General features: G+C 40.8%; 1 non-coding gene across 1 annotated transcript; it reads right to left on the bottom strand.

Moving 5' to 3' along the window:
• Nucleotides 1-3,116: 3,116 nt before the first annotated feature.
• On the bottom strand, nucleotides 3,117-3,192 carry Trnas-cga. Its single transcript has one exon. It is a non-coding gene; the product is annotated as a tRNA-Ser (tRNA).
• Between the last annotated feature and the right edge of the window lie 7,306 nt (nucleotides 3,193-10,498).

Raw genomic sequence — 10,498 nt, 5'->3', positions numbered from 1 at the left:
TGTATGGAGTAACCGCAAGAGATACACCTACTCTTATAAATCTCCCATGCTTTCGATTACATTATTTTTTTGATTTTATTTATTTTATTAGTCTCATTATAATTTAATGTGGACATTTTTGGTAAACACAATTCGGGACATTTTTTAGAAGTAAGGAAAAATAATGAAAAATGCATAGGTGACTTCACTTGATAAGGATATTCAATAGATACAAAAAACAATATGAAAGTATTGAAGAGGGAAAAAATCTAAAGTATAAAATGAATGAATTAGTGAAGAAAAAATATAGTTCCCGTCAAATTGCCACCAAAAACTATATGTAGTAAATCAAGCTCATCAAGCTGCCAACAAAAATTTTCTATAAATTTTTGAATTAATTGTGTGTTGAGATACTTAATCAGGTGTTGAAAATTCTGTGATTGATTGTAACACAAAGGTACATAAGGATGCAGTTCCTTGTTGATTCACTGGTCATTATATTCACTAAATTTATCGCACCGAAGAGAATTATTAATTTTACAAGGGTTTTAGGATTTTTATACTTTACTACTCTGTAGGCCTATGTAATCTTCTATAGTAAAGCATTTTTTGCTGTTATTAATCAGGAAAATACTTCTTTGTAGATTTCATTTTTATGATTTCAGGTGAAGTTATGAGATTTGCCAAGAAAGTTTGTGTGATTTGTTTGTAACTTACTTGGAAGCAAACACTCTGCTGTGAAAACTTGCAGACACAGCTCAGACTGTGGTCTCTCTCACCATCGTCACTTGTTCATGTAAACTCAAAATCAAAGGAACTGTCATAATATAATATTATTATAAAATACTTACGATATGTTGGCTTCCTTAAAATCCTGCCAACGGATTGTAGTGCATCCTCTCCATTTGCATCTCTATCGCTGGCCATGGTGCGTGAAAGATTCTAGCCACTTCAGTCTGGAACCGCACAACTGCTACGGTCGCAGGTTTGAATCCTGCCTCGGGCATGGATATGTGTGATGTCCTTATGTTAGTTAGGTTTAAGTAGTTCTAAGTTCTAGGGGCTGATGACCTCAGATGTTGAATCCCATAGTGGTCAGAGCCATTTGAACCATTTTTTGCAGCTCTATCCCTATTATCAGCTTCAATAAAACCATGTCCATTTTTAGAGTTACTAGAGCAACAAATTTTAAGAATGAAGCTAATCACCACACCCTTACACCACAGTGTAGTAATAGTGATGGTTAGAACAGGGATGTCAGCTCTCCAACCCCAATGTTACCTTCTTCTGCACAGCCAGTCAGAAGCTTTTCCATCAGCCATGGGCTATAAGTGCTTGCTGTTTTTACAGAGACATTAGCATTATGGCTACTGTTCATTTAGCATAACAGTGAAACAAAGACTACTAATCAAATGCATGTTGCTGTCATGGTTTGTGTAGTAACACTGCACTTGAAGCTTTGTGAAGCTGTATCCGGCAAAGTTGTCTCACAATCAACTGTGGATCTTTTGCTGATACTTTTCTACAGTGTTGTTGGATAGCAAAGGACAGTGGTAAAGGGCCAAATGATTTGCCATGGACAGAAGACAGTTGTCACATCATGTTTGACACCACATTCTAGACTTTGTGCATCACCTCCTTCAGCTGACAAGCAATGGTGTGCATGAGTTACATGACTGCAAGATTGTGAATGTAAGTCAGTGGATTTGTATTCATGTGTTACTATTGTGGAAGGCGTCTGATACTGGAGTTATACATCACAATCTGGAATTTTCTGAGATCTCCCAAAGGCTTTTGATTGTGTAAATCATGAAACTCTTCCAGATAAGTTTAAGAGTTCTGGTATGAGTGGGACAGTGCACAAATTCATATTTAGCTGGAAATGTACAGAATGTTGAAATAAACAGTTCACATACTGTGCAAAGATCAGCAGATTCCTCAAACTGGGTAGGTAACAAGAATGGGGTCCCACGAAGTTCAAACTTGGGTCCGTTATTGTTCTTAATATGTATTAATGACTTGCCACTCTATATTCAAGATGATGCAATGCTAGTTCTTTTTTCTGATGATAAAAGTGTAGTAATCACACTCAACAAACAAGAGTTAGCCGAGGAAATTGAAAATTATTAAGTGGTTCTCTGCAAATGGACTCTCATTAAATTTTGATAAAACCCAGCATATACAATTCTGTACAGTAAATGACACACCACCATTAATAAATAGAGAATTTGAACAGAAGTCTGTAGGTAAGACAGAATATTCCAAATTTTGGGTGAGTGCATTGATGAAATATTATTGATTTGGAAGAAATACATTGATGATCTGCTGAAACATTTGAGTTCAGCTCCTTCTGGTGTTAGGGTTACTGCAAATTTTGGTGATAAACATATAAGTAAATTAACTTACTATGCCTATTTTCATTTACAGCTTTCATATGGCACCATATTTTGGGATAATTCATCATTAAGGAAAAAAGTATTCATTGCACAAAAGCTTGTAATCAGAATATTAGCTGAAACTTCCTGGCAGATTAAAACTGTGTGCCCGACTGAGACTCGAACTCCGGACCTTTGCCTTTCACGGGCAAGTGCTCTACCAACTGAACTACCAAAGCATGACTCACGCCCGGTACTCACAGCTTTACTTCTGCCAGTACCTCGTCTCCTACCTTCCAAACTTTACAGAAGCTCTCCTGCGAACCTTGCAGAACTAGCACTCCTGAAAGAAAGGATATTGTGGAGACATGGCTTAGCCACAGCCTGGGGGATGTTTTCAGAATGAGATTTTCACTCTGCAGCGGAGTGTGCGCTGATATGAAACTTCCTGGCAGATTAAAACTGTGTGCCCGACCAAGACTCGAACTCGGGACCTTTGTCTTTCGCGGGCAAGTGCTCTACCAACTGAGCTACCGAAGCATGACTCACGCCCGGTACTCACAGCTTTACTTCTGCCAGTACCTCGTCTCCTACCTTCCATTACAGAAGCTCTCCTGTGAACCTTGCAGAACTAGCAATCCTGAAAGAATGGATATTGCGGAGACATGGCTTAGCCACAGCCTGGGGGATGTTTCCAGAATGAGATTTTCACTCTGCAGCGGAGTGTGCGCTGATATGAAACTTCCTGGCAGATTAAAACTGTGTGCCGACCGAGACTCGAACTCGGGACCTTTGCCTTTCGCGGGCAAGTGCTCTACCAACTGAGCTACCGAAGCACGACTCACGCCCGGTACTCACAGCTTTACTTCTGCCAGTACCTCGTCTCCTACCTTCCAAACTTTACAGAAGCTCTCCTGCGAACCTTGCAGAACTAGCAATCCTGAAAGAAAGGATATTGCGGAGACATGGCTTAGCCACAGCCTGGGGGATGTTTCCAGAATGAGATTTTCACTCTGCAGCGGAGTGTGTGCTGATATGAAACTTCCTGGCAGATTAAAACTGTGTGCCCGACCGAGACTCGAACTCGGGACCTTTGCCTTTCGCGGGCAAGTGCTCTACAAACTGAGCTACCGAAGCATGACTCATGCCTGGTACTCACAGCTTTACTTCTGCCAGTACCTTGTCTCCTACCTTCCAAACTTTACAGAAGCTCTCCTGCAAACCTTGCAGAACTAGCACTCCTGAAAGAAAGGATATTGCGGAGATATGGCTTAGCCACAGCCTGGGGGATGTTTCCAGAATGAGATTTTCACTCTGCAGTGGAGTGTGCGCTGATATGAAACTTCCTGGCAGATTAAAACTGTGTGCCCGACCGAGACTCGAACTCGGGACCTTTGCCTTTCGTGGGCAAGTGCTCTATCAACTGAGCTACCGAAGCACGACTCACGCCCAGTACTCACAACTTTACTTCTGCCAGTACCTCGTCTCCTACCTTCCAAACTTTACAGAAGCTCTCCTGCGAACCTTGCAGAACTAGCACTCCTGAAAGAAAGGATATTGCGGAGACATGGCTTAGCCACAGCCTGGGGGATGTTTCCAGAATTGGAAACAAATATGGCGTCTGGAATCAGCTGGGTGCAAGGTTCGTACAGCAGAAGAGAAGACATAATCGCAAAGTGCAAAGTTCTCTTCTGCTGTACGGACCTTGCACCCAGATGATTCCAGACGCCATATTTGTTTACAAATGTGGCAGTATACATGTGAAGTGTTATGACAGGAAAAGGAACCTGTGACCACTGGAGGTACTCTAGTTTACTTATTAAAGTTTACCATTAAATATCAGTTTAATTTTTTGTCAAAAGTTATCCAAAACCAAATTCTGAAATAGTGTCTTCTTTCTCCACTAGGCAGTGCCACAAGTTCCTCCAAATGTCGTAACACAACATACACACATATGTAACACTAACTAATGTAAATCCACCCGATGATGGAGGTTTAAACTTTCGAAACGCGTCGTGGAAAAAATAAAATGGTGACTGGTAACAGTAAACTTGTTGTTTCATTTAATGTCAGTAACAGTCACGGTAAAGCCTAACCTAAAAATGATCTGGCCTTGTAACACTAACCAAAATGGCCTTGCTGTGCTGGTACTGTGAATGGCTGAAAGCAAGGGGAAACTACAGCCGTAATTTTTCCCGAGGGCATGCAGCTTTTTTTTTTTTATTTTGGTCATCAGTCTACTGACTGGTTTGATGCGGCCCACCACGAATTACTTTCCTGTGCTAACCTCTTCATCTCAGAGTAGCACTTGCAACCTACGTCCCAAATTATTTGCGTGACGTATTCCAATCTCTGTCTTCCTCTACAGTTTTTGCCCTCTACAGCTCCCTCTAGTACCATGGAAGTCATTCCCTTATGTCTTAGCAGATGTTCTATCATCCTGTCCCTTCTCCTTATCAGTGTTTTCCACATATTCCTTTCCTCTCGGATTCTGCGTAGAACCTCCTCATTCCTTACCTTATCAGTCCACCTAATTTTCAACATTCGTCTATAGCACCACATCTCAAATGCTTCGATTCTCTTCTGTTCCGGTTTTCCCACAGTCCATGTTTCACTACCATACAATGCTGTACTCCAGACGTACATCCTCAGAAATTTCTTCCTCAAATTAAGGCCGGTATTTGATATTAGTAGACTTCTCTTGGCCAGAAATGCCTTTTTTGCCATAGCGTGTCTGCTTTTGATGTCCTCCTTGCTCCGTCCGTCATTGGTTATTTTACTGCCTAGGTAGCAGAAATCCTTAACTTCATTGACTTCGTGACCATCAATCTTGATGTTAAGTTCCTCGCTGTTCTCATTTCTACTACTTCTCATTACCATCATCTTTCTCTAATTTACTCTCAAACCATACTGTGTACTCATTAGACTGTTCATTCCGTTCAGCAGATCATTTCATTCGTCTTCACTTTCACTCAGGATAGCAATGTCATCAGCGAATTGTATCATTGATATCCTTTCACCTTGTATTTTAATTCCACTCCTTTCTTTTATTCCACTCCTTTCTTTTATTTCCATCATTGCTTCCTCGATGCACAGATTGAAGAGTAGGGGCAAAAGGCTACAGCCTTGTCTTACACCCTTCTTAATACAAGCACTTCGTTCTTGATCGTCCACTCTTATTATTCCCTCTTGGTTGTTGTACATATTGTATATGACCTGTCTCTCCCTATAGCTTACCCCTACTTTTTTCAGAATCTCGAACAGCTTGCACCATTTTATATTGTCGAACGCTTTTTGCAGGTCGACAAATCCTATGAAAGTGTCTTGATTCTTCTTTAGCCTTGCTTCCATTATTAGCCGTAACGTCAGAATTGCCTCTCTCATCCCTTTACTTTTCCTAAAGCCAATCTGATCGTCACCTAGCGCATTCTCAATTTTCTTTTCCATTCTTCTGTATATTGTTCTTGTAAGCAGCTTCAATGCATGAGCTGTTAAGCTGATTGTGCGATAATTCTCGCACTTGTCAGCTCTTGCCGTCTTTGGAATTGTGTGGATGATGCTTTTCCAAAAGTCAGATGGTACGTCGCCAGACTCATGTATTCTACACACCAACGTGAATAGTCATTTTGTTGCCACTTCCCCCAATGATTTTAGAAATTCTGATGGAATGTTATCTATCCCTTCTGCCTTATTTGACCGTAAGTCCTCCAAAGCTCTTTTAAATTCCGATTCTAATACTGGATCCCCTATCTCTTCTAAATCGACTCCTGTTTCTTCTTCTATCACATCAGACAAATCTTCGCCCTCATAGAGGCTTTCAATGTATTCTTTCCACCTATCTGCTCTCTCCTCTGCATTTAACAGTGGAATTCCCGTTGCACTCTTAATGTTACCACCGTTGCTTTTAATGTCACCGAAGGTTGTTTTGACTTTCCTGTATGCTGAGTCTGTTCTTCCGACAATCATATCTTTTTCGATGTCTTCACATTTTTCCTGCAGCCATTTCGTCTTAGCTTCCCTGCACTTCCTATTTATTTCATTCCTCAGCGGCTTGTATTTCTGTATTCCTGATTTTCCCAGAACATGTTTGTACTTCCTCCTTTCATCAATCAACTGAAGTATTTCTTCTGTTACCCATGGTTTCTTCGCAGCTACCTTCTTTGTACCTATGTTTTCCTTCCCAACTTCTGTGATGGCCCTTTTTAGAGATGTCCATTCCTCTTCAACTGTACTGCCTACTGCGCTCTTCCTAATTGCTGTATCTATAGCGTTAGAGAACTTCAACGTATCTCGTCATTCCTTAGTACTTCCGTATCCCACTTCTTTGCATATTGATTCTTCCTGACTAATGTCTTGAACTTTAGCCTACTCTTCATCACTACTATATTGTGATCTGAGTCTATATCTGCTCCTTACAATCCAGTATCTGATTTCGGAATCTCTGTCTGACCATGATGTAATCTAATTGAAATCTTCCCGTATCTCCCGGCCTTTTCCAAGTATACCTCCTCCTCTTGTGATTCTTGAACAGGGTATTCGCTATTACTAGCTGAAACCTGTTACAGAACTCAATTAGTCTTTCTCCTCTTTCATTCCTTGTCCCAAGCCCATATTCTCCTGTAACCTTTTCTTCTACTCCTTCCCCTACAACTGCATTCCAGTCGCCCATGACTATTAGATTTTTGTCCCCCTTTACATACTGCATTACCCTTTCAATATCCTCATACACTTTCTCTATCTGTTCATCCTCAGCTTGCGACGTCGGCATGTATACCTGAACTATCGTTGTCGGTGTTCGTCTGCTGTCGATTCTGATTAGAACAACCCGGACACCGAACAGTTCACAGTAACACACCCTCTCCCCTACCTTCCTATTCATAGCGAATCCTACACCTGTTATACCATTTTCTGCTGCTGTTGGTATTACCCGATACTCATCTGACCAGAAATCCTTGTCTTCCTTCCACTTCACTTCACTGACCCCTACTATATCTAGATTGAGCCTATGCATTTCCCTTTTCAGATTTTCTAGTTTCCCTACCACGTTCAAGCTTCTGACATTCCACACCAATGGAGAGATCATCATGACACTTCTTCAATTACAGGCCACATGTCCTGTGGATACACATTACGTGTCTTTAATGCAGTGGTTTCCATTGCCTTCTGCATCCTCATGTCGTTGATCATTGCTGATTCTTCCGCCTTTAGGGGCAATTTCCCACCCCTAGGACAAGAGAGTGCCCTGAACCTCTATCCGCTCCTCCGCCCTCTTTGACAAGGCCGTTGGCAGAATGAGGCTGACTTCTTATCCCGGAAGTCTTTGGCCGTCAATGCTGATTCTTTATCAAAATTTAGGCAGTGGCGGGGATCGAACCCGGGACCGAAGACATTTTTGATTATGAATCAAAGATGCTACCCCTAGACCACAGATTTACTGTATGGTTAAATGACGATGGTGTCCTCTTGGGTAAAATATTCCGGAGGTAAAATAGTCCCCCATTCGGATCTCCGGGCGGGGACTACTCAAGAGGAAGTCATTATCAGGAGAAAGAAAACTGGCATTCTATGGATCGGAGCGTGGAATGTCAGATCCCTTAATTGGGCAGGTAGGTTAGAAAATTTAAAAAGGGAAATGGATAGGTTAAAGTTAGGTATAGTGGGAATTAGTGAAGTTCGGTGGCACGAGGAACAAAACTTTTGGTCAGGTGAATACAGGGTTATAAATACAAAATCAAATAGGGTAATGCAGGAGTAGGTTTAATAATGAATTAAAAAAAAAAAAAAAAAAATAGGAGTGCCGGTGAGCTACTAGAAACAGCATAGTGAACGCATTATTGTGGCCAAGATAGACATGAAGCCCACACCTACTACAGTAGTACAAGTTTATATGCCAACTAGCTCTGCAGATAACGAAGAAATTGATGAAATGTATGATGAGATAAAAGAAATTATTCAGATAGTGAAGGGAGACGAAAATTTAATAGTGATGGGTGACTGGAATTCGATAGTAGGAAAAGGACGAGAAGGAACCATAGTAGGTGAATTTGGATTGGCAGTAAGAAATGAAAGAGAAAGCTGCCTGGTAGAATTTTGCACAGAGCATAACTTAAACATAGCTAACACTTGGTTCAAGAATCATAAGAGAAGGCTGTATACATGGAAGAAGCCTGGAGATACTAGACGGTATCAGATAGATATATAACGGTAAGACAGAGATATAGGAACCAGGTTTTAAATTGTAAGACATTTCCAGGGGCAGATGTGGACTCTGACCACAATCTATTGATTATGAACTGTAGATTAATACTGAATAAACTGCAAAAAGGTGGGAATTTAAGGAGATGGGACCTGGATAAACTGACTAAACCAGAGGTTGTACAGAGTTTCAGGGAGAGCATAAGGGAACAATTGATAGGAATGGGGGAAAGAAATACAGTAGAAGAAGAATGGGTAGCTTTGAGAGATGAACGAGTGAAGGCAGCAGAGGATCAAGTAGGTAAAAAGACGAGGGCTAGTAGAAATCCTTGGCTAACAGAAGAAATATTGAATTTAATTGATGAAAGGAGAAAATACAAAAATGGAGTACGTGAAGCAGGCAAAAAGGAATACAAACATCTCAAAAATGAGATTGACAGGAAGTGCAAAATGGCTAAGCAGCGATGGCTAGAAGACAAATGTAAGGGTGTAGAGTCTTATCTCACTAGGGTTAAGATAGATACTGCCTACAGGAAAATTAAAGAGACCTTGGGAGAAAAGAGAACCACTTGCATTAATATCAAGAGCTCAGATGGAAACCCAGTTCTAAGCAAAGAAAGGGAAGCAGAAAGGTGGAAGGAGTATATAGAAGGTCTATACAGGGGCGATGTTCTTGAGGACAATATTATGGAAATGGAAGAGGAGGTAGATGAAGATGAAATGGGAGATACAATACTGCGTGAAGAGTTTGATAGAGCACTGAAAGACCTAAGTTGAAACAAGGCCCCAGGAGTAGACAATATTCCATTTGAACTACTGACAGCCTTGCGAGAGCCAGCCCTGACAAAACTCTACCATCTGGTGAGCAAGATGTATGAGACAGGCGAAATACCCTCAGACTTCAAGAACAATATAATAATTCCAATCCCAAAGAAAGCAGGTGTTGACAGATGTGAAAATTACCCAACTATCAGTTTAATAAGCCACGGGTGCAAAATACTAACGGGAATTCTTTACAGACGAATGGAAAAACTGGTAGAAGCCAACCTCTGGGAAGATCAGTTTGGATTCCATAGAAATGTTGGAACACGTGAGGCAATAGTGACCCTACGACTTATCTTAGAAAATAGATTAAGGAAAGGCAAACCTACATTTCTAGCATTTGTAGACTCAGAGAAAGCTTTTGACAATGTTGACTGGAATATTCTCTTTCAAATTCTAAAGGTGACAGGGGCAAAATACAGGGAGCTAAAGGCTATTTACAATTTGTACAGAAACCAGATGGCAGTTATAAGAGTCGAGGGACATGAAAGGGAAGCAGTGGTTGGGATGGGAGTGAGACAGGGTTGTAGCCTCTCCCCAATGCTATTCAATCTGTATATTGAGCAAGCTGTAAAGGAAATAAAGAAAAATTTTGTGTGGGTATTAAAATTCATGGAGAAGAAATAAAAACTTTGAGGTTCGCTGATGACACACAATTCAACAAAGCCTGACTTTTAATCTCACAGAACGGGCATATGATTAGTGAAGCTGAACGGTTCAAATTCCTAGGTGTTCAGATAGATAGTAAGCTGTTGTGGAAAGCCCACATTCAGGATCTTGTTCAAAGACTTAATACTGCCATTTTCACAATTCGAACGGTATCGAAAGTGAGTGATTTTTCGACACGTAAATTAGTCTACTTTGCTTATTTTCATTCATTTATGTCGTATGGTATTATGTTTAGGGTAACTCTTCCCATTCTAGAAGGATATTTTTGGCTCAGAAATGGGCGGTTCGGGCAATAAGTGGTGTGAGTTCACAAACCTCTTGTCGACCTCTTTTCACGACTCTGGGTATTTTGACATTGGTCTCTCAATATGTATATTCCTTATTGTTGTTTCTTGTTACCAGTATTAGTTTATTTCCAAGAATAAGCAGCCTTCACTTGGTTAATACTTGGCAGAAAT

The sequence above is a fragment of the Schistocerca americana genome, chromosome 7 (assembly GCF_021461395.2).
Source record: "Schistocerca americana isolate TAMUIC-IGC-003095 chromosome 7, iqSchAmer2.1, whole genome shotgun sequence".
Classification (NCBI taxonomy): domain Eukaryota; kingdom Metazoa; phylum Arthropoda; class Insecta; order Orthoptera; family Acrididae; genus Schistocerca; species Schistocerca americana.
This window is presented reverse-complemented; position numbering and strand designations above follow the sequence as displayed.